This window comes from Podarcis vaucheri (assembly GCF_965113315.1).
Source record: "Podarcis vaucheri genome assembly, chromosome: 8".
NCBI classification, from domain to species: Eukaryota; Metazoa; Chordata; class Lepidosauria; order Squamata; family Lacertidae; genus Podarcis; species Podarcis vaucheri.
In genome coordinates, this window is record NC_138766.1 from 77,893,893 (window position 1) to 77,920,993 (window position 27,101).

Genomic DNA, 27,101 nt, shown 5'->3' on the forward strand with positions numbered 1-27,101 from the left:
CTGCAATAAAAAGCATGAAATCACTACGCGACTCCGAGTATATTTCAGTATTCATTGATTGATAACACCTTTGGAAGTTGGCAGAATGAAGTTAGCGGTTGAAGTGGCCAGCCAGAAGCTGGTGGAGGTGCCAGGGTCATTTTGTCAAACGGTTGCCATCCCCCTAATTGTCTCTGCTTTCTTGTTTTCAGGGATGTTTGCAGACCCTGAGGATTTTTTGAGACCACCCTTAAAAGCAATGAAGAGGACTGCAACACTGAAGCAAAGCAGCTTATACGTTTGACTAAATGGATGTCTAAATACATCTAGCGGTAGCGCCCACCCTAACTTTAAAGACAGATAAGGGAAGCTTGAATATCTGAGATGTGTGGTGTGTGTCCGCCATGTCTTCCTTGTTAGAACACTTGAAGGATGGGTGGGGTGAGAAATAAATAATAAACAAATAGATCAGGTGTGTGGTGATTGACAGGTAGGTGACCATGGCCAGGGCAGGGGAAGAGAGAAAGATCTTGCCCTCAGCCACATCCACTTCCCCCTCCGTGTTTTATGGCATACCTGTTGGAAGATGACAAATACATCCTTGCAACACATGCAAGGAAGCAGGGCTTGGCAAGGGCCACAACTCTCCAGCAAAGCAGCAAATTCAGGTTTAATCCCACATGGCAGGAGCTGAAAGGAGGAAAAGACTTATCAAGGGCAGTTTTTAAGTTTATGCACCCTTGGACATCTTACAGCCAAGGTCATTGCCGCAATGAAGCACATAATGATTCAAAAGAGATAGCATAATTAAAAAATTTCCAGAGGATTAAGATGCAAAAAAAAACTATTTGCATAAATATTCCATTATCCTTAACGTTAATCAATTAATCACAAGACAGAATTCACCTCAAGCATGACCCAACAGCGATGGTGAGAAATTGTGCTTCTCTGCTGTGCAGATAAAAACCAAAACCAAAAGATGAGTAAGTAATATTGGGGTACATCCCATGCTTTCGCCACAGAGCCTGGGGCACCTCTTCACACTGCTGTCGGCGTGGCGACCTTGTGAGGCCAAGTTAGGGCGGCAAAATGTGGCTGCCTCAAGCTCACCCAATGAGTTTTGTGGCTGAGTGGGGACTGAGGACTTGGAACATGTCCTCAGATGTCTGAAAGACTTCCTTCTCAGAAGATAAGATGAAGAGAGAGGGCCTTCTTGGTGTTTCCCCCACGCTAGGAAGTTTGGAGGTACTGGTTGCCCATGAGAGAGCATTCTGTGTGGCATTCCCTCCACACAGAGATTTTTCTTGGCACCTTGTTCACTTAGTTTTCATCATACAGTATGCTGTAAAGGTAAAGGGACCCCTGACCATTAGGTCCAGTCGTGGCCGACTCTGGGGTTGTGGCGCTCATCTCCCTTTATAGGCTGAGGGAGCAGGCATACAGCTTCCGGGTCATGTGGCCAGCATGACTAAGCTGCTTCTGGCGAACCAGAGCAGTGCACCTTTACCTTCCCACCGGAGTGGTACCTATTTATCTACTTGCACTGGTGTGCTTTCGAACTGCTAGGTTGGCAGGAGCAGGGACCGAGCAACGGGAGCTCACCCCGTCGTGGGGATTTGAACCTCCGACCTTCTGATTGGCAAGTCCTAGGCTCTGTGGTTTAACCCACAGCGCCACCCATCACAGTATGCTGTAGATGCACCTTTTTACCTTGGTGTGTGTGTGTTTAAATATAAAATGCAATATTAAACCACACAAGTGACACTGACACAACCCCCTCCCCACACTAAGTAGAATAGAAGCATTGCTCCCCGACCCCACCCCACTCACCATTTCCCCCTCCACCTCTTTCCCCCTTTTCTTCCTAATGCAACACTAATGTCTCACAACAAATGAAACTTATCCATAGAAAACATAACTTGAAAAAAGAGACATTGCATATACTTGTATTAAATTGAATTGAATATAGGGGACCCACTCAATTCTTTCGATTCTAAATCATTTAAACTGATACCAGGGTACCAGGCAGAGGGCCTTCTCAGTAGTGGCATCTTCCCTGTGGAACTCCCTCCCACCAGATGTCAAAGAGAACAACAACTACCAGACTTTTAGACGACATCTGAAGGCAGCCCTGTTTAGGGAAGCTTTTAATGTTTGATGCATTACTGTATTTTAATATCTCATTGGAAGCCACCCAGAGTGGCTGGGGAAGCCCAGCCAGATAGGTGGGGTATAAATTTATTATTATTATTATTATTATTATTATTATTATTATTATTATTATTATTATTTACATTTTATATTGCAAACCACCCTATGATCCTCAGATGAACAGCAGTGTAGAAATTGAATAAACAAATAAATGAAGAAAAATAATAATATTTTTACATTGTTGAAACCCATGCTGGGATCTTTACGGTGAAGGACAGGAACAAAATTGAGAAAATAAGTACATAATGCCCGAACCATTAGGCCACACTGGCTTATTACAATGGCCAGAAATTTCCCACCTGGAATTCCCCTTGACAGAGAATGAGTTGTTTAGTGTCCGACTCTTTGTGACCCCATGGACCAGAGCACGCCAGGCACTTCTGTCTTCCACTGCCTCCCGCAGTTTGGTCAAACTCATGCTTGTAGCTTTGAGAACACTGTCCAGCCATCTTGTCCTCTGTCGTCCCCTTCTCCTTGTGCCCTCCATCTTTCCCAGCATCAGGGTCTTTTCCAGGGAGTCTTCTCTTCTCATGAGGTGTCCAAAGTATTGGAGCCTCAGCTTCATGATCTGTCCTTCCAGTGAGCGCTCAGGGCTGATTTCCTTCAGAATGGATAGGTTTGATCTTCTTGCAGTCCATGGGACTCTCAAGAGTCTCCTCCAGCACCATAATTCAAAAGCATCAATTCTTCAGTGATCAGCCTTCTTTATGGTCCAGCTCTCACTTCCATACATCACTACTGGGAAAACCATAGCTTTAACTATACGGACCTTTGTCGGCAAGGTAAACAACAGAGAATGAGAATTGCAGCAAATTCCATCCCTCCAGCTGGTTGATTCCTTTCATTGCCAGAAGGAAAGCCCTGGACGCTGCTTTCGGAGGGTTCATAAAGTGCCCAGTCACTTTATGACAACAGGCATCAGATTGGTGATGGTTGGATTAATCTGATTAATGGACTAAACGTTGTAAGCCAAATCTTACCATACATGCAGATGAACTTCACGGAGCTTTTGACTTGGTAATTTCATCGCAATCATTCCCAGACAGGCAAAAGCACGCGTGACCAAGATTTAGTGAGCTAGACCGCAGACAGGGCCTTCTGTTTTACAGAAATTTTATGCTCCTGTGCAAATTACAACCGAGAACTAATTGCAGGGCCTGACTGCCTGCAAGCCTATTGGCTTAGAAATACATTTCCTAGCCTAGTAAGCACTAAGAAATATACAACCAAGTATCGTGCCAATTTGGAGGGTGTCACCTTTTTTGGGGGGTCTGTTAACAGTTTTATTTAATAAGTAAGGGCCAGAATCAATTAATATAGATACATCTAGATCTCTGTAACAATTTGATTTTATGAGGCATCTATAAAATAGAAAGTCAAAGGGAGTTTTATTGGCTTTTGCCTCGGATTATCATGCATCATAACTTTAATCTTTTCTAGGTTATTCCACTCGTTAACAAACTTCCATCTAGCATTTTCTGATTATTGGTTCAAATGATCCTCCTCCTCTTTGTAATTAGTACCAAATGGTAATTATGTTTCTCCCCCAACCCCCAACCCCCAATGTAGGAGGTTCTTCTTCATCTAGATACAAGTAAGCTGAATTATGGAAATGAGAAAAATCTCCATTCCTCCTTCAATTGCTCCCTGGTGATTACCTTAATTGGAAACGCTAGTTCTATAAGAGTAGCTAAGTTCAGTAATGCTGTTTTTGTTTGTAGATTTCCTAAGAGGAAAGGTTACAGCGCACTGCGACTTTTTAGCTGAGTAAAAGAAGTGATTGTTGGTGGGGGAACAAAATGACAAATTGCACTAAATTATGAATTGCGTGTAGGAAGTGGATAAAGAGGTTTTTCTCTCTTTCTAACAATACTAGAAGATCAGGTCATCCAATGAAGGTGGAAAATTCTGGACAGACCAAAGCCTGTGTGGAGTAGCAGTCAGATCACTGGAAAAGGACCTGGGAGATCAGGGTTCAAATCCACACTGAGCCACAGACCTCATTGGATAACCTTGGACCCGTCATGTACTCTTAGCCTAACCTACCTCACAGGGTCTCCCTAAACCTACCTAAACGGTTTCGGCCCCGCATACCTGAAGGAGTGTCTCCACCCTCGTCATCCAGCCTGGACACTGAGGTCCAGCTCCGAGGGCCTTCTGGTGGTTCCCTCACTGTGAGAAGTGAGGTAACAGGGAACCAGGCAGAGGGCCTTCTCTGTAGTGGCGCCCTCCCTGTGGAATGCCCTCCCAACAGAAGTCAAGGAAATAAACAACTATCTGACTTTTAGAAGACATCTGAAGGCAGTCCTGTATTGGGGAATTTTTTTATGTTTGATGTTGGAAGCCGCCCAGAGTGGCTCTGAGGTGGCATATAAATTTATTATGATTATGATTATGATTATTATTATGTTGTTGTTGTTGTTGTTGTTGTTGTTGTTGTGAGCATAACATGGAAAGGGAAGAACCCTATGTATGCACCACCTGGAGTTCCTTGGAGGAAAGATAGTAAGAAGTAAGAAGTAAACTATTTACAGGGTGCATAGCTAAACTATGGAATTAGCTACCAAAGTATATAGTATATAGTGACCACCAGCTTAATGGCTTTAAAAGGCAATTCATGGAGGATAAAGCTATCAGTGGCTGCTAGGCATCAAAAACCAGTCACTTTATTGGTAGACCATTTATCTCTGAATACCACTTGCTCCTGCTCAGCTTGTTGGTCTTCCCATAGGCAAACTGGTTGGCCACTGATCGGATAGTGTTGCATAGAGAACAAGCAAACAAGATGTGCAAAAACAGCTGGGGGGGGAGGCTGTGTGGGAGATGAGTCCCATAGCTGCATCGAAAATTCACATCAGAGCTGGCATCTTCTTGACCAGGAAGGGCTGTTTCCCCAGTTGACAGGGCTGTCCTGTCTGTGGGGCTGTCTGAGGCAGTCGCCTCATGTGGTGGAATCTAAGGGGCACCTCCCAGAGGTGGAGGAAGTCTCCTGGGCACCTGGGGCACCTGGGCTCCTCGGGCACCTAGGGCAAACCACCCATGGGGTGGGGGTGCACGGCACCCATAGGGACAGGACAGGGTACGCTGGGCCCTTAGGGAGGGATGGGACGGGGCACCTGGCACCCATAGAGGGGGACGGAACAGGGCACATGGCACCCCTAGGGATGGGGCACGCCATGGGGCCTCAGCCACCCTACAGTTGTGGGGGGAGGCAGCAGGTGGACAGCGCTGAGCCTGCGGGTGCCTGAGACGCGTGGCTTGGGCACGCTGTAGCAGGCCCCACGGTGACTGCCTCCCACCATTTTGTCACCTCCGTTCGGGAGACACCCGGGGCGGTCTGCACCCCTGCACCCCCTTCCTATGCCCCTGGCGCCTCCACACACACACCACTGGAGAAGCAAGGAGAGGTGGTTGTGGCAGCTTCCGGGTTCCGGCAAGTTCTCGTGAGAGCCTCACACAACATTCCCAAGACCCTGGTAAGCAAGGCTCAGTTACCGGTGTCTTGAGAAGGTCGCACAAGACCTCTGGCGAGTGTGGCTGCGGTACTTTGTGCATTGGGAACCTCAAAACTGAGCATTGCAATGTGCTCTGTGTGTGGGGGGGGGTACCTTTGCGCCTGGCCTGGAAGCTCCAGCTGAAGAAGAGCTGTAGCTCATTGGTAGAGGATCTACTTTGCATTCAGAAGGTCCCAGTATCTCTGAGCAGGCTGGAAAAGACCCCATGTGCAACGCTGGAGAATCTCCGGCAGTCAGTATGGACTATATAAACTAGATCATGGGTAGGCAAACTAAGGCCCAGGGGCCGGATCTGACCCAATTGCCTTTTAAATCCGGCCCACGGACAGTCCTGGAATCAGCGTGTTTTTACATGAGTAGCATGTGTCCTTTTATTTAAAATGCATCTCTGGGTTATTTGTGGGTCATAGAAATTCGTTCATCCCCCCCCAAAAAAAAAATATATAGTCTGACCCCACAAGGTCTGAGGGACAGTGGACCGGCCCCCTGCTGAAAAAGTTTGCTGACCCCTGAACTAGATAGACCAATGGTCTGAGCAAGTCTACAATGTTCTCTCTCACCCAAATGAAACCGAGCCCTCAAGCATGCGATAATATTTTTGACAAGTTTCTGTTGTTTCCAGCAGGTCTTTGGAAAGGACTTCTTACCGCATTATGTCCAAATGCCAGACAAAATCAGAGTGCCATGTGACTAGTGAATATGCTGAGTAAGATAGAATGACTGATAAGAGTTTTAAAGTGTGCAGTAGCAAGGGATGGGGAAGGTATTTGATTGCGTTTGCATAGAATGGAGAAACTACCCAATTAGCACATTTTGAGGCAATATGAGAAGTGAAACACAGCCATCCTCTGAAATCTCCATATTTTGCAGTGCTGTTCTCTGGTCATGTAATGTGTACAAAAACACATACACTGGGGCAAAATGTACATATACTGTAAGCACATATATCAGTGAACATAACACACAAAACTGCATTATTTTAGGGGAAATTGTGTTGTGAAGATGTGTATATTAGGCAAAATTGCGTACAAAACTGTTTATATTAATTCACACTAAAGTGCCGATGAGGCTATTCATGAGGATTTAAGAAATAAATAAAAATAAACTGATGTAAAAATGTGCAAAACCCTAGGATTGGATAAACAAGAAACGGAGAGAAACCCAAAGTGACATATTTCCACATTCTTAGGACTCAGCTACATTAGTCAAAAAACAGCATTTTAGATATGTTATAAACATGCAACACCAGATGGCGCTGTAGAGCACAAAACTTTTCTATGCAATTTTACATAGTGTTTCCCCCCTTTTGTTATAATGATTTAATCTATGACTTATTTTCCCTTTGTGTAAATCCACCCTTAGTTGCAGCTCCCTGGAATTGATTTCTGTTGATTTGGGTTGAAACCATCATCGAGATTTGGCAAAACAGCTTGAATGTTCAGGAGTGAAAGCTGTTGCAGGCAAAGTTTTGCAGTTGCAAAAGACAGAAAGGAGAGGCAAGCTTGAATAAGCAATGACAGAGAATCGTAGGGTCTCAGAGGTGCTAAGTGGAAGAGGCCAGATGGCCGGCTCCAATTAATCAGGGTTGTATTTTTAATTTGCCACCGAGCTATTAATCAGTTCATCGCGCCAATTAATCGATTAATGTGCTCAGTCCTAATTAAACTTAACGGCAGTTTTCACATCCTTAATTTCAATTACGCTGCCCTTATGTCTCCCGACTGCTCATAAATTAGGAAGCTTGCTCATAGGGCAAATAAATGAAACAGATAAGTGGAGAGCGTCTGGATTCATGGCCACAACTGCCATGGAAGAAAGGGATCCGCAGGTGTGATTTACAGTTAGCCTGCAAGATTTCTCACGTGCTTCTGGATTCTGACAAGGCGACCAGACGCAAAGGATGGCAGAGCTCCTCTTGCTATTTTTTAATTGTTGGCCGGCTGCAATCTCAACCCTGGTCAGGCAGCAGCCAGGTTTAACAGAGTGATGTAACCACTGCCACATTTGCACCTCTGCCACGCAGGCCAGCTGGAGTGAAAGGCAGGCAAATTGCTGACCAATGTAGAGTTGATTGGGCCAGGATCGGATTGGATTCCATCAAGCAACGGCAGGGCCAGATTAAGACATTTAGAGGCCCTGAGCATTGAAAAGATTATGGTCCCATCCCCACATAATTCAAAACCAAAAGTCGCTAAAATTGCAGCTGCGGTATAAAGGTTTGTTATTCTGCTGGTGTGTAATTGGAATTTATAAGTTTTTGGGAATGCAGAGTTAAAGTAAATTATCAAATCAATTCTAGCACGTGGGGGGCCAACAAAATAATAACATTTGGCATCTGAGCAATTGGCATTATTAATTGTATTATAATTTGGTATTGACAATGAGGCTTTTATTGAGTTATTGTAACTGAAACTAATAAAAATTATTACACACAAAATAAAAACAATACTAAAAGGTAAAATAAATTTTTATAAGTTACATTTCATCCTTCCTCTTATCTCAGTTATCTGATTTTTAAAAATGCACAACATACACTATGTTTCTGTATTATTATTATCATTATTAATAATAATTCAATTTATATACCACACTTTATCCAAAGATCTTTTAGATAGAGGACCTGGGAATAGCTTCCTACCCATTAGATTGGTGGTTGCAGATATCCAGAGCTATAGAAGCAACTGTGTTATCTTTGACAATAAATAACTACATTCCATGTGCATTCCTTTGGCTGAGAAGAGCCTTGATACCCTGTGACTTAGACAGCAGCTTGATTTTCAGTCTACAGCAAGTGGTCATGCCGAGTCTTCATGTTTGCGAGAAACTTCCCTCACTGCTGATTTCTGCATCTAAAGCTTTCATAAAGGGCACAGGGCTAATTGAGTTGTATCTGAAGGCAAATCTTTAAAAATGTAGTATAAACACCGACAACTGGGAAACACTGGCCTGCGAGCGCTCCAGTTGGAGAAAAGCCTTTACAAAAGGTGTCATGGGCTTTGAAGACACTCAAACTAGGGAGGAAAGGGAGAAACATGCTAAGAGAAAGGCACGCTTGGCAAATCCACACCGTGATTGACTCCCGCCCAGAAACCAATGTCCCCACTGTGGAAGGACGTGTCGATCCACAATTGGCCTCCACAGTCACTTACGTATTCATTGTTAAAACTGTATTTATGGAAGACAATCTTACTTGGCTACGAGTGATGGCCAAAGGAGAAGAAGAATGAAGGTGAGTAGGACTCCCCCTACTGATCTGGGGTTGATATTTGAAACTTGAAAAGAACTCCTTGGGTTTTTAGAAATAAATGCACACAAAAATACTTTGCTGGGTCTAACTGGAGAAGAGCCTGGCTAAGAGAGCTCAGATGCAGCTATTTATATGAAGCACCACTGGATTTTTGATGCTATTCAAATGACGACCTCACTTTGAAGTTCTCTTCCCCGCCTCTCTTTTAAATTCACCCTAGATACAAACATGCTTTATGCTTCTTAACCACAACAATTTCCTCCTCCGGATTCTTGTACTTTGCTTCAGGGATCAATTATAAAACACACAATATTTTCTCCTCTTCTGCTCTCATAGGTCTTTAGCCCAGGCTGCTTTGGGATCTGGAGAGTCTCGTGTGGTGCACGAGTGATGTAGATTACAAAGCCGCGATACAAAGGGCAACTGGGAAAAGGAAATAAAAGTACTCCGTTGCAAGTTGTTTGTACAAATAAGATCCATTTTGGCTTCATGTTCTTATTCAGCTTTTAATAACACGATGCGCTGCACGGCAGGAAACTTGGCTGATGCAAAAGGAAACTAAGGGAAACTTCCTGGGAAATGTAAACGCTGTTCTGATAACAAGTCATTTTGTCTGCTAAGATGGGCATGGCAAAGGCCTCTTCCAACTCTACAATTCTATGCTTCTTGTTATGTACTGAAGTTCTCACCCTGAGCCAGCAGGGGGATTCTGCAGATAGTTTTCACTCAGGTCCACATATGCAAATAAGGAATTGAAAGTGACGTTCAGTGATTGGATAGTTACAGAAAGTTGTTCCTGTTGCTTTGTAGTTGAGCTCCATATAAGCAGGTTGGCTGAACCCTTCAGTTCAGTTCTGCTCTGGGCCTGTGAATAAACAAGAGCTGTTTGACGAATCACTGGGTCGTCTGATATTTTAACCCACAACTTAGCACTTCTATGTACGTGTTTTTCGCTCTATAAGACGCACCAGACGACAAGACGCACCTAGTTTTTGGAGGAGGAAAACAAGAAAAAAAATATTCTGAATCTCAGAAGCCAGAACAACAAGAGGGATCGCTGTGCAGTGAAAGCAGCAATCCCTCTTGCTGTTCTGGCTTCTGAGATAGCTGCACAGCCTGCATTCGCTCCATAAGACGCACACACATTTCCCCTTACTTTTTTAGGAGGGAAAAAGTGAGTCTTATAGAGCAAAAAATACGGTATTTAGTGAGTAATCCCCTTTATGCTGATTCTTCTAACTTCATTACATCGATAATTTCGTGCCCCCCTTCCCATTTCTTTGTTTCTTTGCAGCATCCATGTGAATGAAAGAACCGTATATCACAGATAACCTAATTATTTCAGCCTTGCTGGAGAAGTCTCAAGGTTCTTCTAATCCACCATATTATTCTCCACAGTGGACACAGGAAGTTGCCTAATACTATATCAGGCCATTGGCAGTGGATCTCGGGGGGGGGGTACCCTCCAGGTGTGGGGAGCACACATGAGTACAGTGGTACCTCTGGTTAAGAACCTAATTCATTCTGGAGGTCCGTTCTTAACCTGAAAATGTTCTTAACCTGAGGTACCACTTTAGCTAATGGGGCCTCCTGTTGCCGCTGCAGCACAGGAGCACGATTTCTGTTCTCATCCTGAAGCAAAGTTCTTAACCTGATGTACTACAGTGGTACCTCGGGTTACAGATGCTTCTGGTTACAGATGCTTCAGGTTACAGACTCCACTAACCCAGAAATAGAACCTCGGGTTAAGAACATTGCTTCAGCATGAGAACAGAAATCGCACGGTTGCAGCAGCGGGAGGCCCCATTAGCTAAAATGGTACCTCAGGTTAAGAACAGTTTCAGGTTAAGAACAGACCTCCAGAACGAATTATCGTCTTAACCCAAGGTACCACTGTATTTCTGGGTTAGCAGAGTCTATAACCTGAAGCATGTGTAACCTGAAGTGTCTGTAACCCGAGGTACCACCGTAAAGACAATACAGCTAAAGAATGACATTTCTTTAGGAGTGCACTAGTATGGTTCCAAATACAGTGGTACCTCAGGTTAAGAACTTAATTCGTTCCGGAGTTCCGTTCTTAACCTGAAATTGTTCTTAACCTGAAGTAGCACTTTAGCTAATGGGGCCTCCCGCTGCTGCCTCCGCGCTATTTCTGTTCTCATCCTGAAGCAAAGTTCTTAACCCGAGGTACTATTTCTGGGTTAGCGGAGTCTGTAACCTGAAGCGTCTGTAACCTGAGGTACCACTGTAAATTGTAAGAAACTTTGTTAGAGCTACGGGTGGAACTTGGCCGTTCCCAAGGACAAATTTGATGTGCTTATCTTACGGTTTTGGGAGATGCGTTGGGCTATCGTATTTATGAGGCTGCTCAGACATACTTGTCTTCCAAACTCTGGCTTTCTTCTTCAAGGTTGCTGTAAGACAAGCAGGGAGGAATGATTGCAAACCATGAAATGTTTCACAGAAATGCCCCCACCCCACCCCCTTGCAGTATGAATAATGTTTTGTGACATCAGGGCATTTTTCTTTCGTCAAACGTTTCATAACTCAGGTTCCACATCCTATTCTCCCCCCCTTTTTTTGATACATGGAACAAAGCTACTTTGACATACGACGCAATCTGTCCTGTAATTCTGCAAGCTGGTTTGTGGATTGCCGTTTATCACCGCAGAGTATCTTCCACAGGTCACACAGCCTCCTTTCTTTGTCTTGGGGATCCCAAGAGAAAACTTTTGTTACTGGGGGAGATGTGAGTGGTTGGTGTTAAGTTGTGGGTGAACATATCAGACGGCGCAGCGATTCTTCAAACAGCTCTTGTTTATTCACAGGCCAGAACAGAACTGAACTGAAGGGTTCAGCCAGCCTGCTTATATAGAGCTCCACTAGATCGCAACAGTAACCATTTTCTGTAACTATCCAATCACTGAACGTCACTTTAGATCCCTTATTTGCATATGTGGACCTGAACTATCTACAGTATCCCCCTGCTGGCCCAGGGTGAGAACTTCAGTACATAACAGTTGGTATTAGAGGGAATGCGGTAGCCAATTGTTACGCACTGAGCGGAATCCTAGAACAATAGGATCCAGAATGCAGCACTCTGATTGGTCCGCAGAAGCCACCCAATCCAGCTTCAGGTGGAAATGAATCAGTGACTTGATTGGCCTGCAGGAGCAGCCAATCAGGCTCGTGGATGAAGTGAATCAGCAACCTGATTGGCCTGCAGGAGCAGGCCGGAATTAGCCAATCACGTGGGGCCCATTGTGTAAATAATGTATATATAGCTAGATGTTTTGGGGAAAGTTTCATTCATTGCTACTATGAGCTGAATAAAGAGCATGAAATTCTCACTCGACTCCGAGTATATTTCACCAATCCAGCCTGATCTGACCCCCTAAACAATTCCCCCCCCCAAAAAAAAACCCTAGCAAAAAGGAAGGGGAAAAACAGCTGAAGGATGGATGGGGAGGTCCCCACACAGCCTAGTGGTTTGGAGTGGGTGCAAATGTCTCCCTCCTCAATAATTAGTGTGCTGGGCTAACTCCAATTTTAGACTGGTTGAGCTGAATTTTGCTGTTTAAAAACAAATATTTTTATGCTAATTCAGCGCCTAACTCCCCTACTGTGTCCCACAGCTGGGTCTTCTTCTCCCTGGAATTGTGATCTAAGCCCAATGGGGATCATGTAGTGAATATGACTCTAGAGGAGCCCTGGGTTCCTTTGGAGGAAGGTGAAGGCTCTAATAAAAGTAAATGAATAAATAAAATAGCAGCATTCAGTAGCCAATCAGATTTGGGTATGTGATGATTCCTTGAAGCCAAATTAGAGTGAGGGCAAGAGTTCCTCACCCTCACTCTGAATGGGCAAAAGTTCTTCAGAATGCTGTTGATACACGCTTTTGCAAAAGGAGCCCCAGCCTCATCCTAACCTTATTTTATTCTCATGCACAAGAAACACAAATTCTGCCAGCAGCCATTTTGGCTGTTGTACTCTCACAAGAAAAAACAGGATGTCCATTTTTTTCCCCCGGGACAGTTGATGCGTATATATAAAGTACATTCAAAGCATGCTACCACCCACCCCTCAAAGAATCTTGGGTACTGTAGTTAAAGGTTGATGGGAATTGTAACTCTGTGAGAAGTAAACTACAGTACCCAGAATTCTCTGAGGGATAGAATGCACTTTTAAAGTGCCTTAAAGGTATAGCGTGTGCATGTGAGGAAGTAATTTGCTTTGCAGGCCCCAATTGCAGACTGAATGAGGTGGGGGCGGAGGGGTAGTTTATCCATCACTATCTCAGATATACCCAATTGCCTTTCTTTTTAATGAGAATTTGCCTAATCTCCACCTTCCACCAGCAGGAATTATTGTACTTTACTTCCTCATTTATGTCTCTGCTGCTGCTTCACCATCGTCAATATTATTATTTAGCTTCCACCACCACCAAAAAAACATTTAAAAGGTTTTTCTGTTTGGCTCAGTCGGCTCAAAATGGCCTTTGAACCTATTGGATTTTACTAGTTATTTCCTTCCAAACTGGGCTGTCCGATTAATGACCCACAAACAATTAAATGGCAGCTGCTAGAGAAGTGAATGAACATTTTATAATTACAAAGGCTTTATAGCAACATATTATATGACCTGTATTGTGAACATTTTTAACAGGGGAAAAAATCTGAAAAGAAATGAGGTTTTCCTATGAGGTTTTTAATCAATTTCAAAGCACCTGTTCATTTCAACCTTGCTCACCCTCCCCCCCATTTCCCAGGTCTTCGTGTTCCTGAGGCGTTCTTTGCTCCCTATTACTTCCTGCAACATATAGTGTATTCTTTTTCATATTGCTTCTCTTACCCTTTGCCCAGTCATTCAATTTCACCCTCCAACCTTCCTTTCTTTCGCCAGTTGCTTTCGTTCAGCTCTCACTAGAACTATAAAATAAAAAATATCCTATTTGGCATTTTGCCTCAGGGGCAAAAAATATACCCAGCGAAGCTACAATATAAAAACGCAGTGGCATGGAACGAAGGGAAGACGAAGGAAGCATTGTGTTGTGTGAAGATCTTCTGTATATTGTGTTCTGGGACAGCCGTACATATCCGTGTGGTTGCTGGAACCCACCAGGGTTGCTTAGACAGCTTACTAACAGTGAAGAAGTGACTTTCGCTCTTCCCTCTGGCCTGAGGCACCCAGACACACAATGGGATGTATTCAAGGCTGGCCCAAGACATTTTGCCGCCTGAGGCAAAGGGCAAAATTGCACACATGCACACCCCTTCCAACATGTTGTTGTTGTTTAATCATTTAGTCGTGTCCGACTCTTTGTGACCCCATGGACCAGAGCACGCCAGGCACTCCTGTCTTCCACTGCCTCCCGCAGTTTGGTCAAACTCATGCTGGTAGCTTCGAGAACACTGTCCAACCATCTCGTCCTCTGTCGTCCCCTTCTCCTTGTGCCCTCAATCTTTCCCAGCATTAGGGTCTTTTCCAGGGAGTCTTCTCTTCTCATGAGGTGGCCAAAGTATTGGTGCCTCAGCTTCAGGATCTGTCCTTCCAGTGAGCACTCAGGGCTGATTTCCTTCAGAATGGAGAGGTTTGATCATAGAATTGTGGAGTCAGTAGGGTCCACCCCCTGGAATGCAGGAATATTTTGCCCAATGTGGGGCTCAAACCCATGACGCTGAGATTAGGAGTCTCATGCTGTACCATCGTGCCCCTTTGCATTAGCAACTCCTACTTCAATACTAGCAATGGGGTACTGCAGCATGAAGCAAGTGGATGCATAAAAGTTCACTCCTTTCAGAATAAAAATTGTCCAGACCCATAATTATTAATCAAAGCTTTACTAACCAGAACTTCTTCAAAAACGGGTGCAAAAACATCAACGATACATCCGGAAAGTTGTACAAAGCATATGCATATTCAAACATAGGTTCTTCTTCTTAAATATATTAAGAAATTATGCCCCGAGCTGAAATCTAAGCTCTGTATGTCCCATAACTTGCTAAATTAGCCAGCATCTAGCCTGATAAGGCTATGCAGCTCCTGGAGAGGCAGCTTAGCACATCCTTCTCTCACTGTGCCTGGGAACAAAAAAACAGAGGCAACTCCCTTTCAAAATGGCGAATTTGCAACTGAATACCTTAATCATGGGATCTAAGGTTAAACTCTTCTGTAGGGTTGCCATATTTCAAAAAGTAAAAAAGGCCTGGGCACCGTCTTTGAAATCTTGGATATGAAGGTTAGCAGAGGACATCAACAGTTAATTATCAGCTCAGCTACAAGCCCAGAGAGCTCTTCCAATGGAATTTCCAAGTGTTAAACTCTTAGCAACATACAGACATTCTCCATTTTGGTGTGCAATTAAACAATTATACTTAACAGATGTCTGTTGCACCAGTGGTGCTGCAACACTGCATATGAGCCTAAATGTCTGGGTAGGCTTCCCTAAGCAAAAAAGATTTTATCAGGTGCCAAAAACAATACGGCAGATGTGCCTGCCTAATATCTATAGGCAGGGACTTCCAGAGAGTAGGTGCTGCCACATTCAGGCCCCAGACCTGAGGTTCCCCACACTGACATATACAACTGATGCCTCCATAGGACTAACTTATTGTGGGTGAATTCTACAACAGGTTTTTGAGACAACAATAGAGCGTGAATAGTGTATTTGTTCTGCACGAGTTTGTTCTGCGATGCTCCTCCAACCCTGTTGCAAAAACAAACCAGAATCATAGAATCATAGAGTTGGAAGAGACCACAAGGGCCATCGAGTCCAACCCCCTGCCAAGCAGGAAACACCATCAGAGCACTCCTGACATATGGTTGTCAAGCCTCTGCTTAAAGACCTCCAAAGAAGGAGACTACACCACACTCCTTGGCAGCAAATTCCACTGTCGAACAGCTCTTACTGTCAGGAAGTTCTTCCTAATGTTTAGGTGGAATCTTCTTTCTTGTAGTTTGGATCCATTGCTCCGTGTCCGCTTCTCTGGAGCAGCAGAAAACAACCTTTCTTACGTTTGCGATATAAAAAGTCTGGGGATTTCGAGGAGCACTGGTTGGAAATGAAGCAGTGCAGCCACCCCGAAATGTTTGCAAGCATGAACAGTGTTGAAAGTGTGAATGGGTGAGACTGCCCTGTGAGCAAGGATGTCTGGAAGGACCAAAAATGCCAGCCCTGGTTTCTAGCTGTAAGCTTTTGCTTTGATTTTGCTTCCCCTTGACTGTTAGCGTTTTGAGCACCAGGTGGCACTGGCATCTTACAGGTTCTTCGTTGCCCTGTAACTGAGACTCACAGAGCGACAATTTGCTCTTCTGGTCAGTGAGATTCTATGCAAATATCTGGAAAATAAATTATATATCGATCCTTCCCTAATGCGGAGGATTTTAGTAACATCCCAAAAGGAATCTCAAGCTAATTGGTTTTAGAAACATGCACATTGCAATACTGCATTCGACGATGTTTCTCGCTGTCGGATACTTCAGAGAAATTAATAGAATTGCTGCACAATGGATGCTTTTAAAGCGCTGAAAGAAAATTAAAGGCAGTAATTTTATTTTGTGGCATTAAAATGGTCCTCTTTCCTCATCAAGAAAGCTGGGAAGCTGCAGAAAGGTGCGAGGCTTACCTTTCCCAACTTACTTTTGAATACCTTTCTGATTTTACGGTTCATATTCCACTGTCATTTCTTGTAAATGTTATCTCTGGTGATTTATTATTCTTCTATATCCAGGTTTTAATATTGATGTTATGCTTATTTGTAAGCAGCGCGGAGGTGGTGACGAAGCTGGGCAAATAAATTCATATACAAATGAAAGCTTCTCTCTAATTACCAGTCAGCTTTAGGAAGGGAGACAAATAAAAGAATGAAAATGAAAGGATAGTCAGATTATGTGGCTGGCTATATTAAAAAATAAAAAAATATGTACAGAGGGGATGAAAATATACAGGGACTGGAAGAGAGATGTAAAAAGGCATATATCCGGAGTGGTAAATATCAAATGTAGAAATGGTTTAAGTATTATTTTTATTATTTTCATTTTCATACCGCTTTATATTAATTAAGAAAAAGAATCTCATAGAGGTTTACAGCACATTAAAACGTCAAATAAAACAATCCACGATAAAGCATTACTGAAGAAAGCCAGATATAAAGTATACATTCAATGCAACATAATTGAAAGGAAGTTAAAATATTATCTTAAGGAGTTCAAAATGAATTATTACAAAGGAGGTCAAGTGCAGAATGCAGCAAAGTTAACAAAACACCCACCCACCAAAAAACCATTATCTTAAACATTTCAAAAGAAACCATTACTAAAGGAAGTCAAATATAAAATGCACATTTAAAGCAGCATAGTTAAAAAGAGAATAAGATAATTTAATAAGAAGGGAGCCTATCTGCTGCCATTACTGCCAATCCTGCCAAAGGTGGTTCGTGCCGGACAGTGGCTATGGAAACTCAGGGTCAATGACTAAGGTGGTCTCTGCCTCTTCAGCCGCCTCAGCTTTTGTAGCTGGAGTCAGTCAAGGCCGCACCCTCCAACACCAGGTGGAAAACTTTTCTGTGTTAAATGTGCATTCCATACTTGGCATCCTCTGCAAGGCTTTCTTTTGAAATCTTAAAGATCATATTTCAGTTTCCTGTAAATTATGTTGCTTGGAATGTATACTTTATATCTGACTTTCTTCAGTACTGCTTTATTGTGAATTGTTTTATTTGGTGTTTTAATGTGCTTTCTATTTGACCTTCTTCAGCTATGTTTTATTCTGGATTGTTTTATTCAATGTTTTATGTAAACTGCTTTGAGATTTTCCCCTTCTCAAAAATATAAAGTGGTATACAAATGAAAATAATGATGGTGGTGGTGGTGGTAGACATTTGCGCTGAAATGCTGACAAATTTTCATGTAGTTTTTTGTTGTCTTTTTAAGCAGAAATGTATAATTGAGAGGAAATTGAAATGTACCGATTTGCCCATCCCTACTGCAGCCACAGACGGGACGCGGGTGGCGCTGTGGGTAAAAGCCTCAGCGCCTAGGGCTTGCCGATCGAAAGGTCGGCGGTTCGAATCCCTGCGGCGGGGTGCGCTCCCGCTGCTCGGTCCCAGTGCCTGCCAACCTAGCAGTTCGAAAGCACCCCCGGGTGCAAGTAGATAAATAGGTACCGCTTACCAGCGGGAAGGTAAACGGCGTTCCGTGTGCTGCGCTGGCTCGCCAGATGCAGCTTTGTCACGCTGGCCACGTGACCCGGAAGTGTCTCCGGACAGCGCTGGCCCCCGGCCTCTTGAGTGAGATGGGCGCACAAACCCCAGAGTCTGTCAAGACTGGCCCGTTCGGGCAGGGGTACCTTTACCTTTTACCTTTACTGCAGCCACAAAAGCTGTTTCTGCTGCTCATGGTATTCAGAGTCCATCAGGGTGGGATATTATTTTAAGAATTGCTGCTGGCATCAATACTTGCTTTTGGAGTTGGAGTTGCATGGTTTTTTCTTTTCCTTTTGCTGTTATCTGGATTACGTGTCTATTTATTAGATCTCCTTATGAGTCATCAGTGGATTGTTCCATGTTATGGTCTATTTATTAAAATGAGATGTTTTCATTAGCCTATTGTTGATATGACCATTTAAATTTTGCATCTCGTAATTGTGAGAGAATTATCTTATGTAAATTCCTCAGTGCCGTAAGCTGCTTTGAGCTGGATTTACCAAGGAAAAGCAGAAATGACAAGGGGACATTTTATTTGCAGCCAGGCTCTGAGCTTTGCATTCTCCAGAGTGCTACTGTACTGTATATGTGCGGACGAACAGCCTCTTACCTCTGCTATGACGAATAAATCAAACTGCAGAATACCTTCAGTACCTGTCAATCCCCTTCTGGATGGATTAACCAGGCAGAGACATAATCTTGGCACCCATCTCGACTGCTGTTAGGTTGTCTTCAGACATATTGGATTCAAAAGGCTATGGAAAGCAAGCAGTGAGCTAAGTAAGTAGGTGGCCGCAACAAAGCATTGGCTCAATGAGCCCAAGACGTCCCGAGGGGAATAGTATGGAATAGCGGTCCATCTCATAAGTGCATGTCACATAGCAAAAGACAAGATTTGACAAGAATCAATGCAAGCAGGGAGGGAGGGTTTAAAGAAGACCCCCCCAGCCCAATGCAGCAATTCTCCAGATGCAACCCTCTTCGTACCTGTAGGGGCTTAGGGGGTTGGACGAAGACCCAGGAGACTAAGGTTCAAATCTCTACTCAGCCATGAAACTTACTGGGTGACCTTGGGCCTGTTGCCATATCTTGGCCTGGCCAGGGTTGCTGTGAGGAGGATAAAATGGGGAGCAGGAGAACTAGGTACTCATAATAATAATGATGATGATGATGTTGTTTAATCGTTTAGTCGTGTCCGACTCTTCGTGACCCCATGGACCAGAGCACGCCAGGCACTCCTGTCTTCCACTGCCTCCCACAGTTTGGTCAAACTCATGCTGGTAGCTTCGAGAACACTGTCCAACCATCTCGTCTTCTGTCATCCCCTTCTCCTTGTGCCCTCCATCTTTCCCAACATCAGGGTCTTTTCCAGGGAGTCTTCTCTTCTCATAGTACAGTGGTACCTCGGGTTACATACGCTTCAGGTTACAGACTCCGCTAACCCAGAAATTGTGCTTCAGGTTAAGAACTTTGCTTCAGGATGAGAACAGAAATTGTGCTCCGGTGGCACGGCGGCAGTGGGAGGCCCCATTAGCTAAAGTGGTGCTTCAGGTTAAGAACAGTTTCAGGTTAAGTATGGACCTCCAGAACGAATTAAGTACTTAACCTGAGGTACCACTGTCCTTTATTATTTCTAATAGTATTATTTCTAATAGTACTTTATTATTTATACCCTGCCCATCTGGCTGGGTTTCCCCAACCACTCTGGGTGGCTCCCAACAAGAATATTATAAACACAATAAAACATCAAACATTAAAAACTTCCCTAAACAGAGCTGCTTTCAGATGTCTTCTAAAAGTCAGATCGTTGTTTATTTCCTTGACATCTGGAGGGAGGGCGTTCTACAGGGCGGGCGCCACTACTGAGAAGGCCCTCTGCCTGGTTCCCTGTACACCACAAACCGCATAGAATAAAAGAGGGATGATAATAAACAGACAGACATAATAACTCTGCCATCTTAGTCTACCTCGTCCAGCATCTTGTTCTCACACTGGCCAGCCAGACTCCGGTGGGTTGCCAAGAGGAGGAGATGAGTGCCATAGCCCTCTGTACAATTGTGATTTCCAGGTACAGTGGTGCCCCGCAAGACGAATGCCTCGCAAGACGAAAAACTCGCTAGACGAAAGGGTTTTGCGGTTTTTGAGCTGCTTCGCAAGACAAATTTCCCTATGGGCTTGCTTCGCAAGGCAAAAACGTCTTGCAAGTTTGTTTCCTTTTTCTTAACACCGTTAATACAGTTGCGACTTGACTTCGAGGAGTAGCCTTTTTTGAGGTTTTGAGGTTTTTGGTGATTTTTGAAGCTTTTCCAAAACTTTTCCGACACTGTGCTTCGCAAGACGAAAAATTCGCTAGACAAAAAAACTCGCGGAACGAATTCATTTCGTCTTGCGAGGCACCACTGTATTGGTATTCAGAGGCATACTGCTTCCAGTCATGAAGGTAAAACATATATGAAGAGAGGGTTTTTCCATCTCTGCAGGATGCCCTGTATAATTTTGAGGGCTGGGTCAGCTGCAGCTCATTATAGAGGCTCAGAGAAGGGCAGCAAAGTTGATTCTTTATTGAAGGACACAGAATACAAACAGGGAAACCAACGGCGAGACTGGCCCCGGTGAAGCAGTTGCCAGAATGGTCGATCCCCTGCCTCACACTTCCCCCGAAGTCTCCTCCCCTTCTGGCTGTTTCCCCAGCAGTCTTAAACTTCAACAGGAAGGGAATCCCTACACTCTCAGTGCTCTTTGCTCTGCTGCATGCAGAGCCCTTCAGGCCCTTGGAGACAAGGGAGGAGGGGAGCTGAATACAGTAGGACCGGCAGGTTCCTGTGGATCTGTTGTAGCCTCAGCCTCCACGTCTCCTCAGCTGCCTGTCCTATGTCCACAGTGCTTTCTGCCTCTTCTTCCTCTCTCTCACTTAAGCCTGTTGCATGTTCATCATCCAACCATTCTGCCCCCTCCTCTTCATCCTCTGACCTGTCTTCCATATCTCACCATCACTCCCCTGGCTTGAAGCCTTCTTCTTCTGAGGTTTCCCTAGTGGGTTCTCTGGCTGAAGCTCCCCACCACTCCTCCCCGTCCCTGACACTGAGGTTCTTAAACGGCAGGTGGTCCCTTCCAGCCCCTTGCAATGCAAAGGAATTTCACCACAAGGTCTCTCATCCAGTTTAAAACCCTACTGGACCCTGCTTAGCTTTGTGAATGTGCCAGCAGTTTTATAGCTGCTACACAAATGATCAAATTTGCAGATGACACCAAACTGGGAGGGGTGGCTAACACCCCAGAGGACAGGATCACACTTCAAAACGACCTTGACAGATTAGAGAACTGGGCAAAAACAAACAAGATGAATTTTAACAGGGAGAAATGTAAAGTATTGCACTTGGGCAAAAAAAAATGAGAGGCACAAATACAAGATGGGTGACACCTGGCTTGAGAGCAGTACATGTGAAAAGGATCTAGGAGTCTTGGTTGACCACAAACTTGACATGAGCCAACAGTGTGACGCGGCAGCTAAAAAAGCCAATGCAATTCTGGGCTGCATCAATAGGAGTATAGCATCTAGATCAAGGGAAGTAATAGTGCCACTGTATTCTGCTCTGGTCAGACCACACCTGGAGTACTGTGTCCAGTTCTGGGCACCACAATTCAAGAAGGACACTGACAAACTGGAACATGTCCAGAGGAGGTCAACCAAAATGGTCAAAGGCCTGGAAACAATGCCTTATGAGGAACGGCTAAGGGAGCTGGGCATGTTTAGCCTGGAGAAGAGGAGGTTAAGGGGTGATATGATAGCTATGTTCAAATATATAAAAGGATGTCACATAGAGGAGGAAGAAAGGTTGTTTTCTGCTGCTCCAGAGAAGCGGACACGGAGCAATGGATCCAAACTACAAGAAAGAAGATTCCACCTAAACATTAGGAAGAACTTCCTGACAGTAAGAGCTGTTCGACAGTGGAATTTGCTGCCAAGGAGTGTGGTGGAGTCTCCTACTTTGGAGGTCTTTAAGCAGAGGCTTGACAACCATATGTCAGGAGTGCTCTGATGGTGTTTCCTGCTTGGCAGGGGGTTGGACTCGATGGCCCTTGTGGTCTCTTCCAACTCTATGATTCTATGATTCTATGATTCTATGATTCTATGATTCTACACTCATCTACACACACACCCTCACGTGTTTATACTCTCACTGCTCTGAAGAGAACTTCACTTGGGAATGAATCCCATCGAACTCAATGAGACTTCTTCTTTCGTCAACATGGGTAGGATTGGGATCTCCCAGCAGCTTTCCGTCATCCTTGATGTTTTTGTCGGTGGAAAAAGTCTTGGGATCAAGTCTGCCTTCTGCACAATTTACAGATGATCAGACGAGGGTTTTTTTTTCTATTCTCTCCTCTTGGTGCTTGCTATTGATATATCTCTGCTTCACACATAATCGCTGGGACTTGCAACAACATGTTTCAATCTTATTTTTATTTGGAACACTATGCTGCCCTTCAGCTGAAATGGTTCCCAGAACGGTTTCACAACCAGATATAAACAGCAATACAAAACCTCGCTGTCTGTTCCTATCCCCCGACAGGATTGCATGGGGGCTGCTGCTAGTTTGGGGAACAAGGGGCTTATGGTTGAATAATTCCGGCGGGGAGGAATGTTCTGAGGAAAAGGGAAAAGGGTACTTCCTCCCCCATCCATGGAACCCTTTCCTTTTATGTGATATAAAGCATTAAACAGCCCTGTTCGCCCCATGCTTGAGCACTTCACTGCTATATAACGGTATAGAGGGAAAGGGTGAAGAGGCCCATTGAACCAGACATATTTCAGAAAAGGGCAACCAAAATTATCATGAGGCTAGAACAACTTCCCTATAAGAAAAGGCTGCATTGCAACACTTGTGGCTTTTTAGATTAGAAAAATCTAAGAAGAGAGACATGGTAGAGGTCTACAAAATTATGCCTCACATGGAAAAAGCAGGCGGAGATATGGTTTTCCCTCCCATAATAATAGAACCTGCGGTCATCCAATGAAGGTGGATAATGGAAGATGCAGGAAAGACAAAATAGTCTATTAAGGCTGCAATCCTAAGTGAATTTACTCCACATGGAGTTCAGTGGGACTTACTTCACACAGAATCATAGAGGTGGAAGAAAGAGGGTTGCCAGATTTTGAAGAGCAAAGAAGAGGACACACTTGCCAACTTCTCCTTTTAGCTATGGATCACTATGACGACTCTACCCTTGAAAAAGAGGACGTGTCCTGGAAAACAAGGACCTATGGCAACCTTAAATCCTGAGGGTCATCCAGCCCAACCCCCTGCAATGCAGGAAGCTCAACAAAAGCATCCATGGCGTATGGCCACCCAACCTCTGCTTAAAAACCTCCAAGGAAGGAGAGTCCACCACTTCCCGAGGGAATCTGTTCCATTCTTGAACCGCTCTTACTGTCAGAACGTTTGTCCTGGTGTTTAGTTGGAATCTCCTTTCTTGTAACTTGAAGCCATTGGTTCGAGTCCTACCTTCCAGAGCAGGAGAAAACAAGCTTGCTCCATCTTCCATGTGACAGCACTTTAGATACTTGAAGGTGGCTATCATATCTCCTCTCAGTCTCCTCTTTTCCAAGCTAAACATACCCAGCTTCCAGACACTTCATCATCTTGGTTTGACTATTTTGCGCAGGTTATTTTCTTCCCCTTTCCTATATAACACGATACACCTGAAAACAAAGAAACTATGCTTTTTGCTTCGGAAATATTGTTTTTGCCTGTATATAAATTTGATTCATCAACTAAGATCAATGGTTTGGATGCTAAAACCAATACAGTGGTACCTCAGGGGTAAGAACTTAATTCGTTCTGGAGGTCCATTCTTAACCTGAAACTGTTCTTAACCTGAGGTACCACTTTAGCTAATGGGGCCTCCCGCTGCCGCCACGCGATTTCTGTTCTCATCCTGAAGCAAAGTTCTTAACCTGAGGTACTGTTTCTGGGTTAGCGGAGTCTGTAACCTGAAGAGTCTGTAACCCGAGGTACCACTGTACTTTGGACCCTAACCAGATGCCTGTGAAGAGAAAGACTCCTCTCATTTGCATCTGGGAGCTGCTACTAAGATCCATCTGAGGATTCCTCTGGCAAAATGAATTAAGGGAATGTTCACCATATACCTCTGATCTCTGCAAGCCCCAGCCCCATGTCTCATGCTGTTCTATGAGGTCCCCTGACCCTCCAAAGCAAAGGACATGAGGAGCTGCAGGTAGAAGGGAAATCGGTGGAAGTCATTCCACCTTCTGATGAAGAGAATGTCCCATGAGTAGAACTGAACCAGCAGAACCCTAGATAGGATCCAAGACCTTATAATCAATTAATTAAAATGCATCCAGGCAGATGGGTGGGGTATTATTATTATTATTATTATTATTATTATTATTATTATTATTATTAAATTAGTTGCTGTCCTAGGGTTGTCTCCAACAAAGGTCTACTCAGAAGAAAGAGACCCTTTGAAGCTAATGGATCTAATTTAATCATGCCCATTCATGTTGATAGGTCTGCAATGAGTATGACTAACATACTCTAGAAACCCCTAGATATTAACAAAAAGTAGATAATTTATGAGTGTGTGTGCCTCGGAGCTCAGGAGAAAATCCCTTAGGATTAGAAAGCAAGAAGCACATTTCTGGGGGAAAGGAAAATAAAGCGAAAGGACGCAGTAGGAATATACTGAGCATAGCCACACTTGCAATCTAGTTGAAAGGATCAAAGGGAGGAAGAGTTTAACTTGCCAGGCCTTTCTAGGCTGAAAAAACATCCTTTGTTAGCATTCTCTGAGGATTGTGGGGAGAGGGGCATGGTATTCAAGAGGGACGCATCCTTTCACTGAGGCCTGAAAAAGCACTGCAGAAAAGTTGCCCCTCTAGCAACGGATGTCTAAATCCATGAAAAAGAACTGTTGGCAGATAAGGATGGAGTTTGGACAATGAGAAGCAAAATGGCAGGTTGTCACAAGCGAACAGTTCCCTGGCTGCAAAGCCCGTCCCGAATTCTGCAGAGAGAGGCTCTCGTGCCCGAGCCAATCTTCTTGTTTTGTCAACGTGTCATCCGAGAGAGATTCAGATCAGCTGCTCGTCTTGCTGAATAATAATAATAAAAAAAGGAGAGAGAGAGGGAGAAAGTGCACTTCAAAGCCAAACAATAAGAGATAAACAAATATGCTAACATGAGTTTCCCCACTTCCCTTGACAGAACGGTTCCTGGAAAATTCTGCACATCAGTACAACTGTATTAAATAAAGCAAGGGTGGGACTCTGGCAGCTCATAAGCTGGATCCAGCCTCTGAGGCAATTGCATTTGGCTCTTGGTAACCCCACCAAGTTATGGCAAATATATACCGTATTTTTTGCTCTATAAGACTCACTTTTCCCCTCCTAAAAAGTAAGGGGAAATGTGTGTGTGTCTTATGGAGCGAATGCAGGCTGTGCCTCTATCCCAGAAGCCAGAACAGCAAGAGGGATTGCTGCTTTCACTGCACAGCGATCCCTCTTGCTGTTCTGGCTTCTGAGATTCAGAATAATTTTTTCTTGTTTTCCTCCTCCGAAAACTAGGTGCGTCTTGTGGTCTGGTGCATCTTATAGAGCGAAAAACACCGTATTTCAAGTTTGTAAGACGCATAGCACTTCAAAGCTACATCTCTCGTTTAATTTTTTTAATGTAATATTCTTATGACATTGATAACAACCCACCATTCTTCTATCACAGAACCCAGAGAGGTGTAGTTTCTAGTTAACACACCACCACCACCCCGCTCTTCCAGGTTGTTGGTATCCATCTGTCTCGAGAGACAATGGAGTGCGCCTCCAGGGGTGAAGTCAAATTGATGGAGAATCACAGCGACTGTTGAGGCTGCAGAAATCGGCAACTTGTAACTGCTGCCTCCGGTGTGGTTTTAGCTGCATTAGCAACACCGAAGTGATCTCTCTGGGGCGCAAGCCTGCGCAGTGTGTATGGCAGTCCTGGGCTGCTGAGTCGACAAGACTCCACTCTCTGCCTCGCTGATGTGGTCCAAAGGAAAACAGAGCAATGCGTATGGCACCAGCTTGGCTGCAGGAATTGCTGGAAGGAGTCGTACAAGACACCATCCAACTGCCTTAGGGACTCCACTCTGGATTTGTGTAGGGTTTATTCCTTAGCCTTTTTGAAATATACTCAGAGTCGAGAGTGGATTTCATGCTCTTTATTCAGCTCATAGTGGTGAGGAGGAATGGAAGTTTCCCCAGAATGTCTGCTTTATATACATTATTTACACAATGGGCCCCAAGTGATTGGCTAATTCCGGGATTCTCCTGTAGGCCAATCAGGTTGCAGATTCACTTCCACCTGGAGCTGGATTGGGTGGCTCCTGTGGCCCAATCAGACTGCTGCATTCTGGGTCCTATTGTTCTAGGACCAATCAGACTGCTGCATTTTGGATCCTATTCAACTCAGTACATAACACTTTTCTTCTCTCAAAGGTGTCCCACAAGGCAGCAGGTACATATTTTTCCTTGGGCTTTACTCCCGAAGCCTTTCTAACGAGTGAATATAGCCACAAGGGCAGTGGAGGTTTAGGAGCAGAGTTTTCCTTCTTCCAGGCATAGATATTCAAACAATACCACAAATGCTTTTACAGGATGTTGTTGTTAATAGTTGTAGCAGTTTTCATATTAAAAATATAGTGCTGTTTATAAAGTGGCACTTTGCACAAGCCCCAAAGAATACTGTGATTTGTTCCTCCCCACTTTTCTCTCTAAAATCATGCTCATTCCATCGGCAGGAATCATGATGCCGGGCTCGTTTTATCAGCTTTTCCGAAAGACCAGTTCCATCAGACACTTCCCATCCCTGAAGTCTTTCTGAACTGCTATTTAAGAACAGGTGCCCGAGTTTGCTTTTTTCCTCTTCCCTCCCCATTCCTTGCCCCTTG

General features: G+C 44.2%; 1 protein-coding gene across 1 annotated transcript in view; it reads right to left on the bottom strand.

The window, feature by feature from the left end:
- The window catches only part of SLC30A8 (solute carrier family 30 member 8), a 62,739-nt gene extending 41,354 nt beyond the window's left edge, over nucleotides 1–21,385 (bottom strand). The window contains exon 1 of the mRNA XM_082235825.1: nucleotides 21,380–21,385. The gene's annotated coding sequence lies outside the window, so the exon portion shown is untranslated. The remainder of the gene's footprint in view (nucleotides 1–21,379) is intronic.
- Between the last annotated feature and the right edge of the window lie 5,716 nt (nucleotides 21,386–27,101).